General features: G+C 41.7%; 1 protein-coding gene across 3 annotated transcripts in view; it reads right to left on the minus strand.

The window, feature by feature from the left end:
- SETD4 (SET domain containing 4) overlaps nucleotides 1-21,681 on the minus strand; it is a 448,803-nt gene that overhangs the window by 382,193 nt on the left and 44,929 nt on the right. The gene's annotated exons all lie outside the window — the stretch shown is intronic.

Consider the following 21,681-nt stretch of genomic DNA (forward strand, 5'->3'; position numbering starts at 1 on the left):
TTTTTTTTTCTGGCTGCATTGGGTCTTCGTTGCTGCACGCGGGCTTTCTCTAGTTGCAGCGAGCAGGGGCTATTCTTCGTTGAGGTGCACAGGCTTCTCATTGCGGTGGCTTCTCTTGTTGTGGAGCACGGGCTCTAGGCGCACGGGCTTCAGTAGTTGTGGCTTGCAGGCTCTAGAGCGCAGGTTCAGTAGTTGTCGTGCAGAGGCTTAGTAGCTCCGAGGCATGTAGGATCTTCCGGACCAGGGCTCGAACCCGTGTCCCCTGCATTGGCAGGCGGATTCTTAACCACTGAGCCACCAGGGAAGTCCCAGAATTGAAATTTTTGAACTTGCATCCACTAATGACTCCTATATTATTACCTATCCCCATACCTGAATGATATGTGTACATACTTCTGCACAGTTCTAAAGATATGTGTAGCAGAAGTCCTTGCTAGGCTGTAGATGAAGCTTGTGGAGATGGCTGAACCACCCAGACAGGTGTCATCCACTAAGTATCATGGGGGCCCGAAGCCTCCCAGAAATTACTTTAATATCTGTTGAAATTGGGGGCAGGAAGAACAGGGTCAAGTAAGGAGAATCAGTAGAGGGTAGGAATAGGAGAGACTGTGAGGTTCCCTAGGAAAGAGCAACCATGCTGGATAAAGGGATGGATCTTAGGGGCCAATTTCACCAACAGGACCTAAGGGATAGAGGGGAACGGCGATTCCAGGTGTGACAAATGCGTCTGCCTAGATGCTGCCCCAAAGTCAGCCACAATGACAGTGTGTACATGACTTGGGAAAGAAAAAGGGGTATGGAATACAAACACTTAAGAAAACTGTAAGTCCTAAAAGAGCCAGCACCCAGCATCTCCGCAGAAGGACCCCCTCCAGAAAACAGAGGTTGGAAAGGTGTTCATTACCAGTAACAGGGGAGTGAGCCTCAGGACATGACAAGACCCAGAGGCAACAGACACTGTCTTCTTCCCCCACTCCTACTCACCACCCCACCCGCAAGCAAGTATCAGCAGCCTGAAGGAATCTTAGAGCAGACTCGGAGTTCCAAACAGCAAGCTCTCTCTGCAAGTCCAATGTATAAATCTACAGAAAACAACATTAATAGGCCCTGCTGTGTCCCATGACAATGCCTGGGACCAATCACCATGGTGGGAAGGATAAGGTACCGTGAGTGGCACACACCTGAGTCAGATGTCCATAGGCCAGCCAGCAGCACATGATGGGGGAGGAATGGCAGGACCCCAAAGGCGAAGAGAAGTGCTATCGTTGAAGGGATGGGTGCGAAACAGACCAGAGCAGCAGATATCTACCAAGACTCTTAGCTTGAGAAATTCCTAGACCATCACCTCAAGATCAAGAATTAAAGGTTGGAATAAGCTGAAGTCAATTTAGAGACGAGTACCTGAAAAAGAAGATGCAAAGATGAAAATTGGGACTTCCCTGGTGGCGCAGTGGTTAAGAATCCGCTGGCCATTGCAGGGGACACGGGTTTGATCCTTAGTCCGGGAAGATCCCATGTGCCGAGGAGCAACTAAGCCCTCGAGCCACAACTACTGAGTCCACGTGCCACAACTACTGGAGCCTGCACGCCTAGAGCCCGTGCTCTGCAACAAGAGAAGCCACTGCAATGAGAAGTCTGTGCACCAAAACGAAGAGTAACCCCTGCTCCCCGCAACCAGTGAAAGCCCGTGCGCAGCAACAAAGACCCAACACAGCCAAAAATAAATAAATAAATAAATTTATTTTTAAAAAAAGATGAGAATTTAATAAGGTAACTATCACATCTGAGGGGATAACAAAGAAAAAGATAAGGAGCTGAGCCAACCAAAGACAAAAGTGCAGGAATGAAGATAAAAGGAATAAACTAAAGAATAATCAAAGTTACCATGTGGTCTCACCTCCTAGCGCTACGTACATTGTTTCATTTTATCCTCCTAACAGCCCTGCACTGTAGAGTATCTCTCCCACCACCCTGTGAGAGCTGAGAACTCTGGCTTTCATAAGGTCAAATATACGAAGGTCATTCAGCTGGTTATGCGGCAGAATTGTTCATCAAACCTAGGTCTGAAGACCCAAAACCTCTCCCACCGCCTTTCACATCTCTCTGCCCCCTCACGTCCACTCCCAGCACCCTCCTACACCACACTGTCTCCCTGTAGAGCCTGGGTGGGCTCTTCAGGGGACACCGGGCAGGAGGGAGGACTCCCCCCTATGGGGGCATGGGCATCATCTGGGCACTGATGGCTTGGCCATTAAATGGAGGCATGAAGGCCAAAAACAAAAAAACAAACAAAAAAAAATTGGGGAGCTGGTGCAAACATTTTTGAAAATACAATAATAGTCATATTAGAGGCTAGTGAATCAATCACTACTTAGGGTGTCACCGGAAGGAAGAGAAGAGAGTTGGGAAAGCAGGAAGTGAGTCTCAGACATTAATGCTGAAAGCACCTCTGGGTCCTCATCCAGAGATTTGGATTCTTTGGGCCTGAGGTGAAGCCCAAGAATGGCAGCTTCAACAAGCACCAGGGATTCTGAGGCAGAACAGCGTTCAGAAACACTGGCGAGAGACCAGAGAGAACTAAGGATAGCAAAGTGTGGTAAAAATGGGAGAAAGATGTATGTGTTCTAATACTGTGAGAACTGGAAAAGAGGAAAAAGAAACGTGCCCAAGGCCACCGCTAAACCCACTTACCTGCATTTGAAGATGGATGTAGTCTTTGTCCCAGAAAGGGAATATTCTGGAAGAGCAAGGCAACTGATAAAGGGAGGGGGGAGGGGGGAGGTACCTCCTGAATCACTAAGTGGCAAAGGACCAAACCTAAGCTAAGGCTTAAAATAATTATTAATACTTGATCTAAGGTTATAAAAGAGTAAGGAAAGAAAATAAAAGGAAAGAATGCACTAAGTCAACGTTATTGATTTACACTCTGAAAGAAATGCCAGAACTATTATTTAGATGTCAAAATAACTCCAAGAAGAGTACAAGGCTGTTTTGATCATTTGAAACCAAATACCTGCCTTCTTTGAGATGGGGCTTTCAGACAGAGAGCCTCCTTAAATACCACTGCGATGTTCTGAACAGATCACATTTCCCCTTCAAAGGTTATACCACTTTAAATTATATGCAATTTCAGAAAGAACAAGTCATTGTCCTACTTTGAGTCCTCTTCTCTTAAAAGCGTGTTTTGACTAAGATTAATTTATAGCCCAAGGAGATTTGGGGAAAGGAAAAAGCCTTGAAATTGCAAGTAAAAATAACTAAGAATTCCGGTCGCTTCTTAAATATTGAGTGACGTTGTTTTAGGAATAGGACCAGAACTGCACAGAGCTACAGGTAAATGGGCCGACTGTGGGATCTGCAGTATCCAGTAGACACTTGAAGGGGAAAATTCTAGCTGGATGGCGTGGTCAGGGAGTAGTCTTAATAGGAACCTAACATAGGGCAATCTGCTCATCAAACAGAAGTGAGAGAGTAGGAAAAAGGAGGGCAGAGAGAGAGAGCATCTCCTTGTGCTTGCTTGTGTTTTCTTTCTCTCCAGGCATATATCCGGAGAAAACTGTAATTCGAAAAGATACATGCACCCCAATGTTCTTTGCAGTACTAGTCACAATAGCCAAGACATGGAAGCAACCTAAATGTCTATTGACAGATGAATGGATAAAGAAGATGTGATATAGATATACAATGGAATACTGCTCAGCCATAAAAAAGAATGAAATTTTGCCATGTGCAGCAACATGGATGAACTTGGAGGACATTATGCTAAGTGAAATAGAGAAAGACAAATACTGTATGATATCACTTATATGTGGTATCTAAATTTAAAAAAACATACAAATGAACTTATTTACAAAACAGAAATAGACCCACAGACATAGAAAGCAAACTAGAGGTTACCAAAGTGGAAAGGAGGGGAGGAAAAAATTAGGAATTAGGGATTAACATATACACACTACCGTATGTAAAATAGATAATCAATAAGGACCTACTGTCTAGCACAGGAAACCATACTCAGTATTTTGTAATAACCTATAAGGGAAAAGAATCTGAAAAAGAATCTATATATCTGAATCACTTTGCTGTACACGTGAAACAAACACAACATTGTAAATCAACTATACTTCAATTTCAAAAAGTAAAAAAGCATCTCTTTGTGCTTTTTTTCTGTTTTCTTTATGCATGTGAACAATCTCTTCGTCTTTCACTTCCGTAACACTTGCTCTACCAAATCAATAACACTCATTATTAAGTGAAGGGACCCCAGAAGACCCTACACAGCCAATAGAACTAGGGTTCATTCACCCACCAAAGGAAGAAAAACTTCTTATACTTCTCATCTTTTGCACGTAGTCACTTTGGTAATTCCATTTTCCATCATTTTTTTGATTCTTCAGATGCAAGTTACTGAAGGGAAAAGATGTTTTCAGTGGGATAGGGGATTAAGTACTTGCATTGTGGCTTTGATCTGTTGGAGCATTTCCTGAGTCCTGGCCCAACGCTTATTTCCTTAATAAGAGGATCTATTAGCCTGCCTGGGCTGCCATAACAAAATCCCACAGCTAAATGGCTTAAACAACAGGCATTTATCTTCTCACAGTTCTGGAGCCTGGAAGTCCAAGATCACGGTGTCAGTAGGTTTGGTTTTTCCTGAGGCCTCTCTCCTTGGCTTGCAGACTGCTGTCTTCTCACTGTGTCCTCACATGGCCTTTCCCTGTGCACACATCCCTGGTGTCTTTACCTCTTCTTAGGAAACCAGTCCGATTGGAATAGGGCCCACCCTCATGACTTTATTGTATTAGTGGAGTTTTCCAGAGAAACAGAACCAGTAGGACAGAAGAAGAGACTTATTATAGTAATTGGCTCACATCGCTAAGGAGGCCAGGAAGTCCCACAATCTGCTGCCTGCAAGCTGGAGAACCAGGAAGGCCAGTGGTGTAATTCTGTTGAGTTCAAAGGCCTGAGAATCAAGGGGCTGGTGATGTATGTCCCGATCGGAGTCCAAAACCAAGAGAACCAAGAGTGCCAATATCTGAGGTCAGGAGAAGATGAATGTCTCAGCTCAAGCAGAAAGCGAATTCGCTCTTCCTCTGTCTTTCAGTTCTATTTAGGCACTCAGTGAACTGGATGATGCCCACCCACACTGGGGAGGGCAATCTGCTTTACAGAGTTCACCAATTCAAATGCCAGTCTCCTCTAGAACACTCTCAGACACATCCAGGAAGAATGTTTCACCAACCATCTCAGCATCCCTTCTCCGAGTCAAGCTGACATACAAAATTAACCATCATGCTCATTTAGCCTTAATTATCTCCTTAAAGATCCTATCTCCAAATACAGTCACATTGAGGGTTAGAGCTTCAACATATGAATCTGTGGGAACACAATGCAGACCACAACAGAGGACATACCAGAAATATTAACAGAACCAACTGTTAAAATGCTGTAGAATGGGGACTTCCCTGGTGGCAGTGGTTAAGAATCCGCCTGCCAATGCAGGGGACACAGGTTTGAGCCCTGGTCCAGGAAGATCCCACATGCCGTGGAGCAACTAAGCCTGTGCGCCACAACTACTGAGCCTGCGCTCTAGAGCCCGTGCTCTAGAGCCAGCAAGCCACAACTACTGAGACTGCGTGCTGCAACTACTGAAGCCCGCGAGCCTAGAGCCCGTGCTCCACAACAAGAGAAGACACCGCAGTGAGAAGCCACAATGAAGAGTAGCCCCCGCTCGCCACAACTAGAGAAAGCCTGCGCGCAGCAATGAAAACCCAATGCAGCCAAAAATAAAATTAATTTTTTTTAAATGCTGTAGAATGATGGAGAAGTTTAAGGTATTACTCTCTTTTAACTTGATCCATAAAACCATCAATGTACAAATATCATGGGTTAAACCATACCCCTGAAATAAATCAACTGTCTATCTACCTATCTACCTACCTATCGACTGATCGATAGACAGGTAGATAGATATAATAAAAGCACTACATTTATGGAAAGTAAATTCTCTTCCTAACCTCTATCTTTTAATATAATTTAAAGGGGCTTCCCCTCCACCAGAAACCCTTGGACATTCATTTCAGATCCAAATGATAAAGTAAGTCAAAATGTATATCTTAGAAACCATCTGTATTTAGCTTCTGATGGGAAAAAATGCAGATACAGGATTTAATAAATAAGAGACAAGGGCTTTTCACACAATGTCCTTATGATCTGAAAAACTGCTTTTGTTAAATTTAATAGCCATTATTATTTCAATAAGCAATGAGACAATCCAGAAGGCACTTAGTCCAAGATCATAAAATCTATGTAAATCATCAAATGTGACTAGCCAATGAGGGAATTACAGCTTCCGGCACTGAATCACTATTGGCCCATGGTACTTATATTATTTTTCTTCATCAAGATGCATGACTCGGGCTTCCCTGGTGGCGCAGTGGTTGAGAATCTGCCTGCCAATGCAGGGGACACGGGTTCGAGCCCTGGTCTGGGAAGATCCCACATGCCGCGGAGCAACTAGGCCCGTGAGTCACAATTACTGAGCCTGCGCGTCTGGAGCCTGTGCTCCGCAACAGGAGAGGCCGCGATGGTGAGAGAGGCCCGCGCACCGTGATGAAGAGTGGCCCCCACTTGCCGCAACTAGAGAAAGCCCTCGCACAGAAACGAAGACTCAACACAGTCATAAATAAATAAATAAATAAATAAAAGAACGTGAATTTCTAAAAAAAAAAAAAAAGATGCATGTCTCTACAACTCCCTGAGGACTGACAAATAAATATCTGTTCTGCAAATGAGATAACACAGCCAAGAGGCAGGTTATAACATGGGATCATTGAAAGGAGGGATAAGTTCCAGGAAACAGCCTTAGGTTGTACTAAACAGCATCTCAAAACACATTTAACCAAAACCTACAGAGAGATTTTTTCTGAACCTCAGAGTGACCAACCTTTTTTGCAGCTCATGACATTTCTGTCAGCTGCCCCACACCTGACATCAACAAAGTAAAAACGTGCCAGAGCCTTCTTAACCAATACTGTTAGCTTAAATTTCCCATATATCTTTTCATTCTTTATCATTTTCTCCCTGTTTCCAGCATTGTGTTACTTTCTTTTAAGTCCCCAAGCCATGCTACTTTGTATGACTAAATCTTCATGCAATATGTCTGAACTTCCATGGAAGTTTTCTTTCAACTTCTCTGCTGCTGGAGTGTTATGGTGATGAAGATCTACTAATAATTATTAGCAAAATGGGATGGCAGGGGGAAAGGTACAGTTGTGAGGGAAACACAGGAAGGAATAATCCATAGAACAGATTTCTCTGTAGTTAAGATATCTGTAGATTTATGATATATTTTACCATAAGATATCTGATTCAACACAAATATGACTGGTAGCAGCATCATAACTGGGGAAACCCTCACTTAACACTTCCTCTAAAGTGGGAAGAATCATGGCCAAGTTCTTTCTGTCAATGACATCCAAGCTCTGAAGTGCTTCCACAGATAGGACCTACTCTGTCCAATTTCTTTCCTGATTGCTGTTCCCAAAATATTAACCAAAACAGCATACTATAGGTCAGGACCTATATTCTCCTATTGCCTAAAATAGTAAATTGTATTTTACTTCAGTAAGGAATATTTAAGGTGAGCAGTACAAAACATTATATTATATTAAATTGTCCACAGGAAACCATATGCTCACTTGGTTTAGAGTGAAGATGGCCTTAATGGTTCCCTCAGGTTGACTTAAGTTTAGACAACCTTATTCCTCACTCTAGGGTCTGGCCTCCTATTACTCAGAGCATCTTTTCTAGAAAACTTGTCATTGTAAATTCTTTCTCTGCCACTTTGAGAGATATATAATCTTTTTTAAAGCCTGTTGCTAGTTTTACAACCCAGGGATGTCTTTCTCAAGGACCTGGGAGCCATTCCCTTAAAATGTAATCATCAAGGAAGAGAGTGCCCTATCTCCCAGTCTCTGTTGGGAGGGTGGGAGCCTAATTTGATGGTCTTAATCACAGAGAAAAACACTTGCAAACTCAGGAAATAACTCAGTGTGCTCGACACATCCCATTGATCAACCTCCCTGCTAACTTCCTCCAGTATATTTCCACTAGCTCATCCCAGCCCTTTAAACACCCCCTGCCCTTTATTGCAGTAGAGTTGAAGTCAGACTTAGTTCTAGTCTCTCTCCCCTATTGCAATAGCCTTGAATAAAATCTCCCTAGCCTGTTTAACTTTGTACACTGCAATTTTTGCTTTGACAAGGGTTTATCATTTCTATAACTCTGCTCTTCATGGAAAAAAGGTAAAAGCTCCTTTTCTTTCAGCTTCAAAGAGTTACTTATTTCACAATTAACAAAGGATCCATAATTTCTTCAGGGTATAATGTCTAAAAGACATCTATTGCAAATTGCTGGCAAGCTGTTTGAGAAGTACATATATATTTGTTTATAGAGACCTCTACTGATATTCTTCATCATCATCATTATTCAACAGTTATTGGAAATTATGCCTGGTCCTAGGGATGCACTGGGAAGCATGCAGACACAATCCCAGCCTGCAGGAAACTTCATTCCAGCATCAGTGTTACAAGGGTATCAGTTTGGAAAGCATTAATATGCTTTTCTCTTTGCTCTGATCTTTGGAGACATCCCTCTGCTTGGGAGGGGAAATGAGAATTATATAAGGAAAGCAAAGAGATAGGCCAAGGTAACGTTCACCTTCATGCATTAAAAATGATGATTTCGCAGCAAGAGATAACCTTTCAGGCTGGGCTGCTGACCAGAGAAAGGACGCCCAGCTTTCCTTGTCTCCCCATTAGTGTATCAAGAGCCAGGCCTGGAGGACTAAACCATGGAGTGTTTATAAGGGAGACCTAGACAGGACCTGCCCCTTCTGGCCCTGGGGTAAGTGTGGTGAGGAGAAGGGAACCAAGAGGCAGGAGGTCAAAACAACTGCCTTGGTCCATTCTTGCTGCTATAACAAAAATACCATAGATTGGGCGGCTTAGATGACAAACATTTAATGCTCACAGTTGTAGAGGCTGGGAAGTCTGAGATCAGGGTGCCAGCATAGTCAGTTTCTGGTGAGAGCTCTCCTCCTGGTTTGCATCCATCCATTTTCTCATTGTGTCCTCACACAGCAGAGGGAGAGAGAGGAAGCTCTGGTCTCTTCCTCTTACAAGGGCACCAATCCCATTATGGGGGCTCCATTCTCAGGAGCTTATCTAAACCTAACCACTTCTCAAAGGCACAAAACCATCACACTGGAGGGTAAGGTTTCAACATATGAATTTGCAAAGGGGCACAAACACGCAGTCCAAACCTACAAGCCAACAGGCGTGCTATCGTTCAAGTGAGGATACCCAGGACAGGGAGTTCTGGCTTTACTACGTGTGTCAGGCTATGAAGGAGCCACCTTACAGGCTGCCCCATATTCCAATCCAGGGCCCAGACACACCCTAAAAATTCTGGCAGCACAGAAAGCATGGTCATTCTGAAGGACGCCTTGAAGACCAGCTGTCCTGGGCCACACAGATCCCTGGCCTGGGGCCAGCTAGAGTGTCAAGCTCAGGGGTCTGCAGACAGCAAAAGCCAGCAAGGGAGAAATAGCCGATGTGTCCCAAAGGTACTGCCTGGGCCCAAAGAACAGACTGCAAGTTCACCAGTTCCAGGCAGGAGAACCACCACAGAGGGCAGAACACTAAACACACAACGCCCCTCCCACCCAAAGCCATTTTAGGCAAAAGACCAAGAGAGACTATTGGAGCAAATTTCACTTTAGGCTATTGCCTAAAGGAGCTCTTTAAACTCAACTGTGGCCTTTTAAATTAGATTGGATGAGACGATATAAATTGGACAGGACTAAAAGCAAAATTTTACCCAATAACCCGTTGGGTGGGCTCACGGAGGATCAGGTCATGCAGCCAAAATGAAGGCATCACATTTTCTCTGCAGCGAAATTGATGCCCCTGCACAACAGCCAGGCCTGGCTGCACACGGAGGTACACGTCATCCTTCCAGCAGCCCTCGGACGTCAGTGCTCTGCTTGCCCACATTTACAGATGAGGAAAGGAAGGCACAAGATGGACATAGACTTTCCAGGGCCACAGAACTAGTGAGTGGTGCATCAGGACCCAAACCCAGGTCAAGGCTGGGGGCCAGTCTAGAACCCATGCTTATGACCCATACCCTACACGTCCCCTGATCAGAGTACAGTTAAGCAAGAAGCCCACGTCATTAAAGCAAAAGGAAGATACCATACAAAGCTTTCATATCAAAGCATCAAGCAAAAGTGCTCTTCCAGCCAGCGAAGCTACATGACTTCAAAGTGCCTCGTGTCAGGTGACACAATTCGCCCTCAAAACTAAAAAACAAAAAACAAAAGCAAACAAAGAAACACAGCAGCAGCAATAATTAAAGATGAGATGAGAACAGTTAAAGAGAAAAGGCAAGCTGGAAGAGGTTTCCTGTGAGAGTTGTATTTTGAGGGAAAGAAAGGGAGAAGAACGATTTTTCTTTCCATGACTGGATCAAACTCTGAGGTCTGAATAAAGAAATGACCTTGAGCCACAGCAGAGAATAATAAAAGACAATTTCCAGTAAGCATGCTAGCTCAAATTAATGATTTACTTTTTATTTTTAAACTCAATTCAGTAGAGATTTACATGCATTAGGTTACGGTGATTAACATTTGAAACCTGACCTTGAAATAATCTTTACATTGTAAATTCTTAATGATCAAAACAATGTTCTCAGTGATTAAAACATATTAGTAATTAATGATTAAAGGAGAATAATTGCAAATATACACTCCTAAAATCTCAAGGCTTTTAAACCATTTGTACAAATGACTGGACATTTTTTACATTTACAAAAAAAAAAAAAACCTTCCATCTGATTCTCATTTTCATCATCAATCCAACAACAACAAAAATGGTACTTCTCTGCCTCTTCTGTTGTCTTGCAAACTAGAAATGTACACAACTACCTTTGATCCCATCAAAGCCAAAGAAAGAAAATTGTCCCATAATAATCTGTAACATTAAGAAATAATCCCAAGAACTTTCTTAAGTAAGGTTAATAAAAGGTCAGTGGTTTTGATGATCATTTATCTTTAAAAAAAATCACTTTGTAAAACAGTTTAATAACATATAGTCAGGACACCATCTTCGAGCTCCACCTAACAACCACGAGTGATGCTCAAACTGGTAACAGGACAAGTGGAACTTACCTAGCCAACCGGACTTGCCTGAACAATTTTTCCTGAGTAATAAGGTTTCAAGAAATAATTATATCTCATTACATAGAGAAAAAAATTCAACCAGGTATCGGTCCCGTGTATTTTAAGCAATCTTTCCCAATGCTGCGGCTTTCCTTAACTTGGATGCTCTTCCCTGGAATAGATTTCCTCCCGATAGAAGGAACCCGCAAATGTGTACAAGCCAGCGCTGACTGTGGCTTCCACTGGCCAAGGACCAGGACAAGGGTCTCTCAGTGCACTGGCCTCCCAAGGGCTGATCACACCTAGCCAACTCTCTTGGAGAAGATGAAAAAGTATCCCCTACACTCTCCTTGTCTGTGAGGTCCCATCAGAAGTGACAATGTTTAATGGAAAAAAAAAAAAGAAAGAAAGAAAAGGCAATTTGCTGGGGCATTTGATCTCTGTAATTTCCTGAGTTGCCAAACATTACTTTTAGTAATTTACTTTATGTTGATCACTAAGATATTTTTTCAATATAAAGGAGCGATATTTGAAATGTTACCTATGTTAACTTTCTACTGCTGAATAACAAATTACAACAAACTTAGTGGCTTAAAGTAACACAAATGTATTATTTCACAGTTTCTGTAGTCCAAGATCCAGTACCCTTTAACAAGGTTCTTTGCTCAGGGTTTCTGCTATGGACTATGTTTGTGTCACCCCAAAATTCATATGTTGAAGCTCTAATCATCAATGTGATGGGACCTCTGGAAGGTAATTAAGATTAGATGAGGTCATGAGGGTGAGGCCCCCATGATAGGATTAGAGCCTTGTAAGAAAAGGAAGAGACCAGAGCGCTCTCTTTCTCTGCCGTGTGATTACATAGCAAGAAGGCAGTCACATGCAAACCAGGAAGAGGGTCTTCACCACACACAGAATCCACCAGCACACTGATCTTGGACTTCCAAGATCTCGAACAGTGAGAAATATATGTTTGTTGTTTAAGCTACCCAGTCTATGGTATTTTTGTTATAGCAGCCTGAGCTGAACAAGACAGTCTCACAAGCCTGAAATCAACTTGTTAGCCAGGTGCATCCACATGTGGAGGTTCAATGAGGGAAAGATCCACTTCTAAGCAGCCTCAGGTTGTTGGCAGAATGCACTGCCTTAGAGCTATAGGACTGAGGTCCTCATCTTCTTGCTAGCTGCCAACTGGGGACCACTCGCAGCTACTTGAGGCTATACTCCAGCCCTTGCCACGCGGCCTCCTCCACAGGTCCCCTCACACTTCAAATCTACCTCTTCAAGAAGGACTTGGCCCCTGATTAAGTCAGGCCTGCTCAAGATAATCTCTTTGGATTAACTCAAAGATAACTGACTTGGAGTCTTAATTATATATTGCAAAATCCCTTCACTTTTATCATATAGCATAATCTAGTCATGGTATTCATAGTCCTGTCCACACTTAAGAAGGAAGGGGGATTACACAGAGTATGTACACCAGGCAGCAGGAATCTGGGGCCATCTCACAATTCTATTCGTTTGGTTTTTCTGGAGAACCCTGACTAATACACCTGTTCATTCTGTGATTTACAATTCGGGCTCCACAGTATGTCTCTCCAAATTCAATCTGTCCTTTATATTACCCACGTTCATGCAAGGGGCAAAAACGGTAACCCCTTGAGGGTTTTTTTAATGGTCATGACATCCTAAAGAGCCCTGGCAGAGCTATATTCCACATAACCTTGAGACTGTACTTGGTTTGTTTTAAACAGAATCCAGTGACTGTCTAGTCCCTCTGATGATACCTTTCTGCAGGCACAATATGTCTTAACCCAATGACATAGAGAGTGGAAGAAAATTTAAAAAACAAGGAATGCTCCTATTGCAGAGGATACAATAATAACTATCCGATAGATATTTTTAGCTGCAAATAACTGAAAACCTAACCAAAAGGGGCTTAAACAATAACAAAGACATGTTACTTCACATAACAAGAGACCTGGGGACAGGAGGTCTCCATACTCATAAGGAATGTGTATTCTTTCCTTCACATATAAGGAAGGAGACAGGAGGTCTCCACATTCATAAGGAGTGTGTATTCTTTCCTTCTTTATGCTCTGCCATCCTCAGGGTGTTGACTTGGGATGACTCCCTTCATAGTCCCAAGGAGGCTGCATAGATCCAGGCATCATGCAGAGATGACAACATCTAGAAGCACAAAGGGGCTATTCCTTCTCACTTGCCTCTTTCAACATTTTAGAATGGAGGCTGAGGAGATCTACATTCTGCTGTAAAATACAGTGAAAAACACCAATACTTCACAAAGTCTTCCAAAGAAAAGAAGAGGAAACACTTCCAAACTCATTCCACAAGGTCAGTATCACTCTGATACCAAAATCAGACAAAGATATTACAAGAAAAGAAAACTATAGACCAATATCCCATAGGAATACAGATACAAAAATCCTCAACAAAACATTAGCAACATATAAAAAGGATTATGCTCCATGACAAAGTGGGATCTATCCCAGGAATGTAAGGTTAGTTGATATGAAAATCAATCAATGTAATACACCTTATTAAGAGAATAATGGACAAAAACCATATGATTAGACATGGAAAAGGCATCTGGCAAACCCCAATACCCTTTCATGATAAAAACACTCAATAAAGTAGCAATAGAAGGGAACTTTCTCAACCTGATAAAGAATATCTCAAAAACCCATAGTTAACATCATGTTTAATGGTAAAAGACTGAAAATTTTGCCACTAATAGCAGGAACAAGACAAGAAGGCCCCTCTCACCACTTCTATTCAATATTGTACTGGAGGTTCTAGCCAGGGCAATTAGACAAGAAAAAGAAATAAAAGGCGTCCACATTAGAAAGAAGTAAAACTTGCTCTCTTTGCAGATCACATATATAGAAACTCTTAAGAAATCTACAAAATAAACTATTAGAGTTAATAAAGAGTTCAGCAAGGCTGTAGGACACAAGATCAATATACAAAAATCAGCTGTATTTCTATACAAGGCAATGAACAATCCAAAAATGAAAATAAGAAAACAATTCCATTTACAATAACATCAAAAAGAACAAAATAGGTAGGAGTAAATTTAACAAAAGAAGTGCAAGACATATACAATGGAAACTACAAAGCATCCTTGGAAGAAATTTTTAAAGATCTAAGCAAGTGGAAAGATATTTCATGTTCATGGATTGGGAGACTTAATATAGTCAAGGTAGCCGTGATAGTCAGTTTTATGTGTCAGCTTGACCAGGCTATAGTCCCCAGTTATTCAATCAAACACTAATCAAGGTGTTGCTATGAAGTTATTTTGTAGATGTGGTTACCCTCTATAAACAGCTGACTTTCAGTAAACGAGATTATCTTAAATAATTCGGGCGGGCCTGATTCAATCAGTTGAAAGTTGTAAGCATAGAACTGAGGTTTCCAAGTAGAAGATATTCCACTTGTGGACTTCAATTTCTACTCATGTCCCAGAGTGCCACCCTGCTCTTTAGACACCCTGCCCTGCAGACTTCAGACTTGCCTAGCAGGCCCCACAACTGCAGGAGCCAATTTACTGCTGTGTGTGTGAGTACGTGTGCGCCTCTTACCAGTTCTGTTTGACTGGTAGAACCCTAACTGATATAATGTTACAGTCCTCAAATTATCTACAGATTCGACACAATCCCTCTCAAAATCCTTGCTGGCTTTTTTGCAGGAACTGACAAATTGATCCTAAAAATCATATGGAAATTCAAGAGACTCAGAATATCCAAAAAAAATAAAATCTTAAAAAGAAAAACAAATTTGGAAGGCTCACATTTTCCAATTTCAAAATGTACTACAAAGGTACAGTAATCAAGATAGTATGATATTGGCATAAGGATAGACATCTAGATCAATGGAAAAGAATTGAGAGTCCAGAAGTAGACCCGTACACTTACGAGCAATTGACTTCCAGCAGAGTACCATGACAATTCAATGGGGAAATTACAGTCTTTTCAACAAATGGTGCTGAGACAATTAGATATTCATACACAGAAGAATGAAGCTGGGGGACTTCTCTGGCGGTCCAGTGGTTAAGACTCCACACTTCCACTGCAGGGGGCACGGGTTCGATCCCTGGTCGGGGAATTAAGATATCGCATGCTGTGTGGCGCGGCAATATAAACAAATAAATAAATAGAATGAAGTTGGACCTTTGCTTCACACCATATACAAAAGTTAGTTCAAAATGAATCAAAGACCTAAACGTAAGAGCTAAAACTATAAAACTCTTAGAAGAAAACAGGTGTAAATTTTTGTGACTTTCAATTAGACAATGGTTTCTTGGATATGACACCAAAAGCACAAGCAATTAAAGAAAAAAAATAGATTGGACTTCATCAAGATCAAAAACTTCTGTGTTCCAAAAGACACTATCAGGAAAGTGAAAAGATACCCCACAGAATGGGAGAAGATATTTGCAAATCATATGTCTGCTGAGGGTTAGTATACAGAATATATAAAGAAGTCTTACAACTCAACAATAAAAAGCAAATAATCCAATTTAAAAATGGGCAAATGACTTGAATAGACATTTCTCCAAAGATACACAATGGTCAATAAGAAACATGAAAATCTGCTCAACATCACAGGCACCAAGGAAATGCTAACAAAAAGCACAATTAGATACTATTTCATATTCACTAGGATAGCTACAATCAAAAAGATAGACAAAACAAGTGTTGGTGAGGATGCAGAGAAACTGCAACCCTCATACATCGCTGGTGGTAATTAAAATGACGCAGCCACTTTTGAAAACAGTTTGGCAATTCTTCAAAATTCCACTCCTACGTATATACCCAAGAGAACCGAAAACACATGTTCACATAAAACCTCGTATAGAAATGTTCATAGCAGCAATGTTCGAATAGCCCAAAAATGAAAATAACCCAAATGTCCAACTGATGAATGAATAAACAAAATATGGTATATCCTTATAATGGAATATTCTTCCACATAAAAATTAATGAAGTACTGATATATGCTAAAACATGGATGAACTTTGAAAACATTATGCTAAATAAAAGAAGCCACTCACAAAAGGCCACCTGTTATATGATTCCTATTACATGAAATGTCCAGAATAGGCAAATCCATAGAAACAGAGTAGATTAGTGGTTACCAGGGGCTGAAGGGAGGGGAAGTGGGGAGTGACTGCTAATAGACCAGGTGTTTCTTTTGAGGGTGATGAAAATGTTCTGGGATTACATAGTAGTGATAGTTACACAGCTTTGTGAATAAACTAAAAATGACTGAATTGGATAGTTTTAAAAGGTGAATTTTATACATAAATTGTATCTCAATTTTTAAAGGACAGTGAGAATTTGAAGTTCCTAAGAGTGTTCCCCTAAGGATGTGAAGAGAAAGAGGAAGGGAAAGGAGGAGGAGGGGGGGTGACATGATGAGAAGCATGGGTTTCTCTGGGGGTGGGGTGCAGTGGGTGAGAAAAGTTTGTTTTGCAGGAGAACTTATGGAAAGGAATCGGGAATCAAAGACAGAGGTCCAGGAGAAATCAGGAAGGGGCCTCAGGGAAGGAAGGAGGAGTGGAGGGGTTTAAGAGGAACTAAGAAGGGAGAGCAAGGCACTCCACAGAAGGGAGAGGAACCTGGGGAGGGATTTGGTGCCCAGGAGACTCAGATTGGACAGAAAAACATGTTTGAGGAAGAGAGTTCTTCTGGGCAAAAGAATGAGAGAAATAGAATTTTCTTAGGAGCCACCATGAAGTATATTCTTGGATCCATTTAAGATTCTTCCAAAAACTCTAGTAAGATGGAAACTCCTATTGGGATTGTGCTTCCTTAAACAGCACATCTCAGGCCACAGATGTGAAAACAAAACTTGTCAGGGATATATTATATATAAACTATTACAAGTCCAAATTGATGGAATTTTACTGCAAAAATCATTTAGAAACAGATTCTTTACTCACTGCTCTTCTGAAAGGTGAGCAAATCAATCTCACTTCCTAGATGTGTCAGATGGGCAAAATTACACAACAAGAAATACAGACGAACTGACTCTCTGACAGGCCTGAATGGAAATCCAACCCACTGCTTCTCCATCCTAAATTCACTGTGCTTCAATCCACTATTTCTTTGAAGTTGCTCAGTACAATGTTGGACACGATTCCTCAAAGTCTCAAAGCCCTGCACATTCAACATCAATTTTAAAAAGATGTAAGACATTGGCCTTTTTCTTTTTCCGTATTCAAAATATAGAATTTATGCTCCTGTAATCAGAAGATGTAAAAAACTGCGATGCTGTTTTGTAGTCATGGCATCAATCATGAGAATTCACAATTTTGTGTTCGAGGATTTCTCATATTTGATAAATGACTTCATTATTGTGTACTACTGGTTATTTGCTTTTCAGATAGATTACAATTGTTGGAGACATCCATTAGCCAGTATTTATCCACATTTTAGGGATTGATTAAAGTGAATCAGTGTTTGGGGAACATAGAGGAACCACTTGTGCTCTGAAGACAATGAAGACATCCAGTAGATCCTTTGGGAAGAGAACAATAAACAACAATCTGGGGCCACCTATTACTGTCATTTGTTTTCTGCAGGTTTACCAGTAAGCTCTTCACTTTTACCTGAAAGTAGCTCAGAAAAAGTCAAGGGGAGAGTACAGATGCAATCTAATGTTATAATATAAGATCACCACTTAGATTGTGTCTCTAGTTCATCTTTGCTTTTGGTTTCCATCTTAATTTTTTAATTGGGGTCAGCAAACTCTTTCTATTTATTCATAGTAAATATTTCAGCTTTGCAGGCCTGAGGGTCTTTGTTGCAACAATTCAATCAGCCTTTGTAAGAACAAAGCAGCCACAGACATTGTGTAAATGGATGGGTTTAGCTGTGTTCTCATAAAACATTTATCAAAAAACGAGCATCAGGCCAGATTTGGTCCATGGGCCATATTTTGTCAACCAGTGGTTCACACTCTACTAGAATCAAAAGTCATGATTTATGCTTTACAATTGATATAACTGTTGTGAATGATTATATTTCATATTTCTCCTACTTCAGGCAAATCATGTAGTTTTTTTTCTCTTTGCACATTGCCAAATCACATGGCAATGTTATGTCACAGATTTGGAGGTGCCACATTTTAATGGGAAGGGAACGTGGTGATATGGAGACAGATACACATCACTCCAAGTCTCCCCAACTCTATACTATGGCCTTTCTCCATCCCTCCTAGCTGCAGACACACAGTTGAGCTCCCAAGAATACGAGATGATTGGGAAGAGTAGAACAACTCTTGGGTAGAAGCTGCGAAGCGATTATAAAAACCCTCTGCATCTCTCCCACAGTCCTTAACTTCCTTCCCTCTTCTCCTTTTGGAGTAGGATTTTGCGTGGTAAGATTTGAGGAGGCGTGTTCTGAAATTAGGTGTGCTTTTCATTGGGAGCCAAGGCAGGGCCCCAGGGGTGTGAAGTGGAACACTGGCTTCCGCTGTGTGACAGCAGGTCACAGGTCCCTCCCTGTCTGCAAAGCCCTTTGGTGTGTGCTCACCCCGCCTCCCCCTGATTATAGATGCTGGAGAGGCTGCTTGTTTCCTTGAAGTCTTCTTATCCTAATTCTAACACGTTCTCTGTTTCTCCATCATCCACTCCAAAAATCTCACCTCAAAGGATCAGTCCAGCAGAGTGGGGCTTTCATTGCCCTGGCCACTCCCGTTCCAACCCGTAGAGCTCTAGACAGCCCCAGAACTCCTAGCGCCTGCTCTGCAAGCTTTCATATAAAAGGCCCCCCCTGCTTTGTCCTACTCTTTGATCTCTCTCCAGAAAATGTAGCTGTGACTCCCGTTTCCGCTGCTGTGTTTCACTGGGGTGCTCTGGCTGGAGAAGCCCCTAATTTTTCAACAGGGAAACCACCTTGCATATTAAGTTCAACCTTCATATTATCCCAGGCAGCCCGAGGTGTGCACAAATAACTTGTTATTAATAAAAATGTAACAGCTCTGATATAAAATTATTCTTTCAATAATTTAGAGTGGATTTAATGTTACTCCTGAAATAATGTCATTTTTTTAAATCAAGAAATAATGATGCACTTTCCCAATTAAAAAAAAAAAAAAAAGTTGGCTTAAAATGAAGGAGAGATAGTTAACTACTGTCCCACCACTCACAACCCAAAAGCCCATGATACAGTTGACAGTTGTGGGAACTACAATTTTTACTGCTCATGAGGTGTGGTTTTATAGTTTCTGTTGTTCTCTTTTGAATTTCACTCAGGGATGTATTTTCGGTAAGAAAGACATCAAGGACAAGCAAAGAATGTCAGCAGCCTCTGCATCACCAGGGAACAGAATGCTACCACGCCCCTCCTCAGAGCAAGTCAGCGTGCTAGAGAAATCTGCAAGCTGGCTATATTCATTATTCTTTACTTTTTTCCAGTACGATTATTTCAAATTTACTTTCAGGCATGTATCACCAAAAAAAAAAATCAGACAGCTTGAATATGGCTGTGTCCCTTATAAGCAGGGAAAGCCACCTGCAGGTCAAGGCCATCACGTGATCTCTCCCTACTAATAGCATTCAAATATCTGTGAATTCCATTTATCATGATTTTTAACAAAATGGCCTTTATTTAAACGTATTTATGGTAGCACGTGCCTACTGAATTATCTGAGGAATACAGAAGGAGAACAAAATCAATACTCATTTTTTTAAAATCTGTACCATAAAATACATTTTTAAAATAATTTTCAATAATCACATTAACAATTTTTTGCCTGCAAAGTGAATAGTTTTTGAGATCATCACATGGCTGCTTTATTTAACATGTGGATAAATGTATTTATAAAAGTCACCCAAAAAAGCACTGTGTCATTTGCCTTATTTCCCTGCACGATTTTTTTGTATTTTCCAAAAATCTGAGTCCACTCATGGGATGTGTCATTATATCAGATGTATATACATCTATACAGCCTGGATGTGAATGTCATCCATTATATGTGTGGTGGGTTGAAGGGTATTGAAAGGGATCAGAATATGCCACCCCAAAATACGCCACTTTGGCATAAGGACTCTTTTGCGCTGAAGGCAACTGAGACACAGCAAATGCAGGAGGAACTCTCTGCCCTCCTCCTTTGTGCCTAAAATCAGGGCATAAACTCCCCACCCCCACCCCCGTCCCCATACCAGGAAGAGGAGAACAACTCTCAATCCCCAGAGATTCCTATCCCTGGAGATTGCCAACTTGGTCTGCATAACAAACCTTACTAAATAACCCTTATCTTCCATTAGTTTCCCCAAACATTCACCTTCCCACAATTTACCCTCCCCCCAGAAGTACAAACCCCTTTTCCTTTGTCTAGTCTTTTCTCTACAGTATATCACCTTTTTAAAAAAATGACATATAAGCTCTGAAACCTAACTACATTTTAGAGTTTTCATTTCTTTTCTGTGTGGCCCTTATGTTAGGGAGAACACTGACTGAAACTGCCCGCCCTGGCCAGGCAAAGACAGCAACAAGTTGCATGAGTTATTTTATGACAGGAGATCCTAGTGAGGAACACGGAACTAACAAGCCAACACGAACCGGAAGAATACGGGAAAGGTCAAAAGAAGAGAGGAGATGCCAGTCCATATGTCCTACCAAACTCCCAGAATCCTTCTCACTGGAATCCATCTTGGCTGAGCGGTTGCGTGTGCCACCAGAAAGGACCCTGAGTCAGAATGATTGGCCAGAGACAACCCAGAAACTAATCCCATCACCATAAAACCTGAGACTTCGAGCCACGTGGCAGAGCAACCCTCCTAGGTTCCCTTACCCTGCTGTTCTCCTCCTGGGCGCCCCTTCCCAACAAAGTCTCTTGCTTCGTCAGCACGTGTGTCTCCTCAGACAATTCGTTTCCAAGTGTTAGACAAGAGCCCATTCTCGGGCCCTGGAAGGGGTCCCCCTTCCTGCAACACTTATATGCATGCAAAATAAATCTTTCTCCTGTTGGTCTGTCTATTGCCAGTTAATTTGCAAGCCTCAGACACTGAACCTAAGAGAGTAAAGGAAACGTTTTTCCCTCCTCTACTGTGTCCTCACCGCCCCCTCATAAGAAAGGTCCAAGTCCTAAGCGCCAGTACCTATGAATATGATCTTATTTGGGAATAGGGTTTTTATAGATGTAATTATGTGAAGGATCTCAAGATGAGATCACCCTAGATTAACCAGGTGTACCCTCAATCCAATGCCAAGTCCTTTTAATGGAAAAGAAGCAGAAGCAGATACACAGAGAGACACAGGGAGGTGATGTTGGCCCTAGCGGCAGAGATTAAGGTGATGCTGCTACAAGCCAGGGAACCCCAACAATTGCCAGCAACCGCAGAAGCAAGGAGAGAGACCTGGAACAGATTCTGCCCTAGAGCCTCCAGAAGGAACCAACTCTGCTGACACCTTGATTTCAGACTTCCAGCCTCC

This window comes from Balaenoptera musculus, chromosome 4 (genome assembly GCF_009873245.2).
Source record: "Balaenoptera musculus isolate JJ_BM4_2016_0621 chromosome 4, mBalMus1.pri.v3, whole genome shotgun sequence".
NCBI lineage: Eukaryota > Metazoa > Chordata > Mammalia > Artiodactyla > Balaenopteridae > Balaenoptera > Balaenoptera musculus.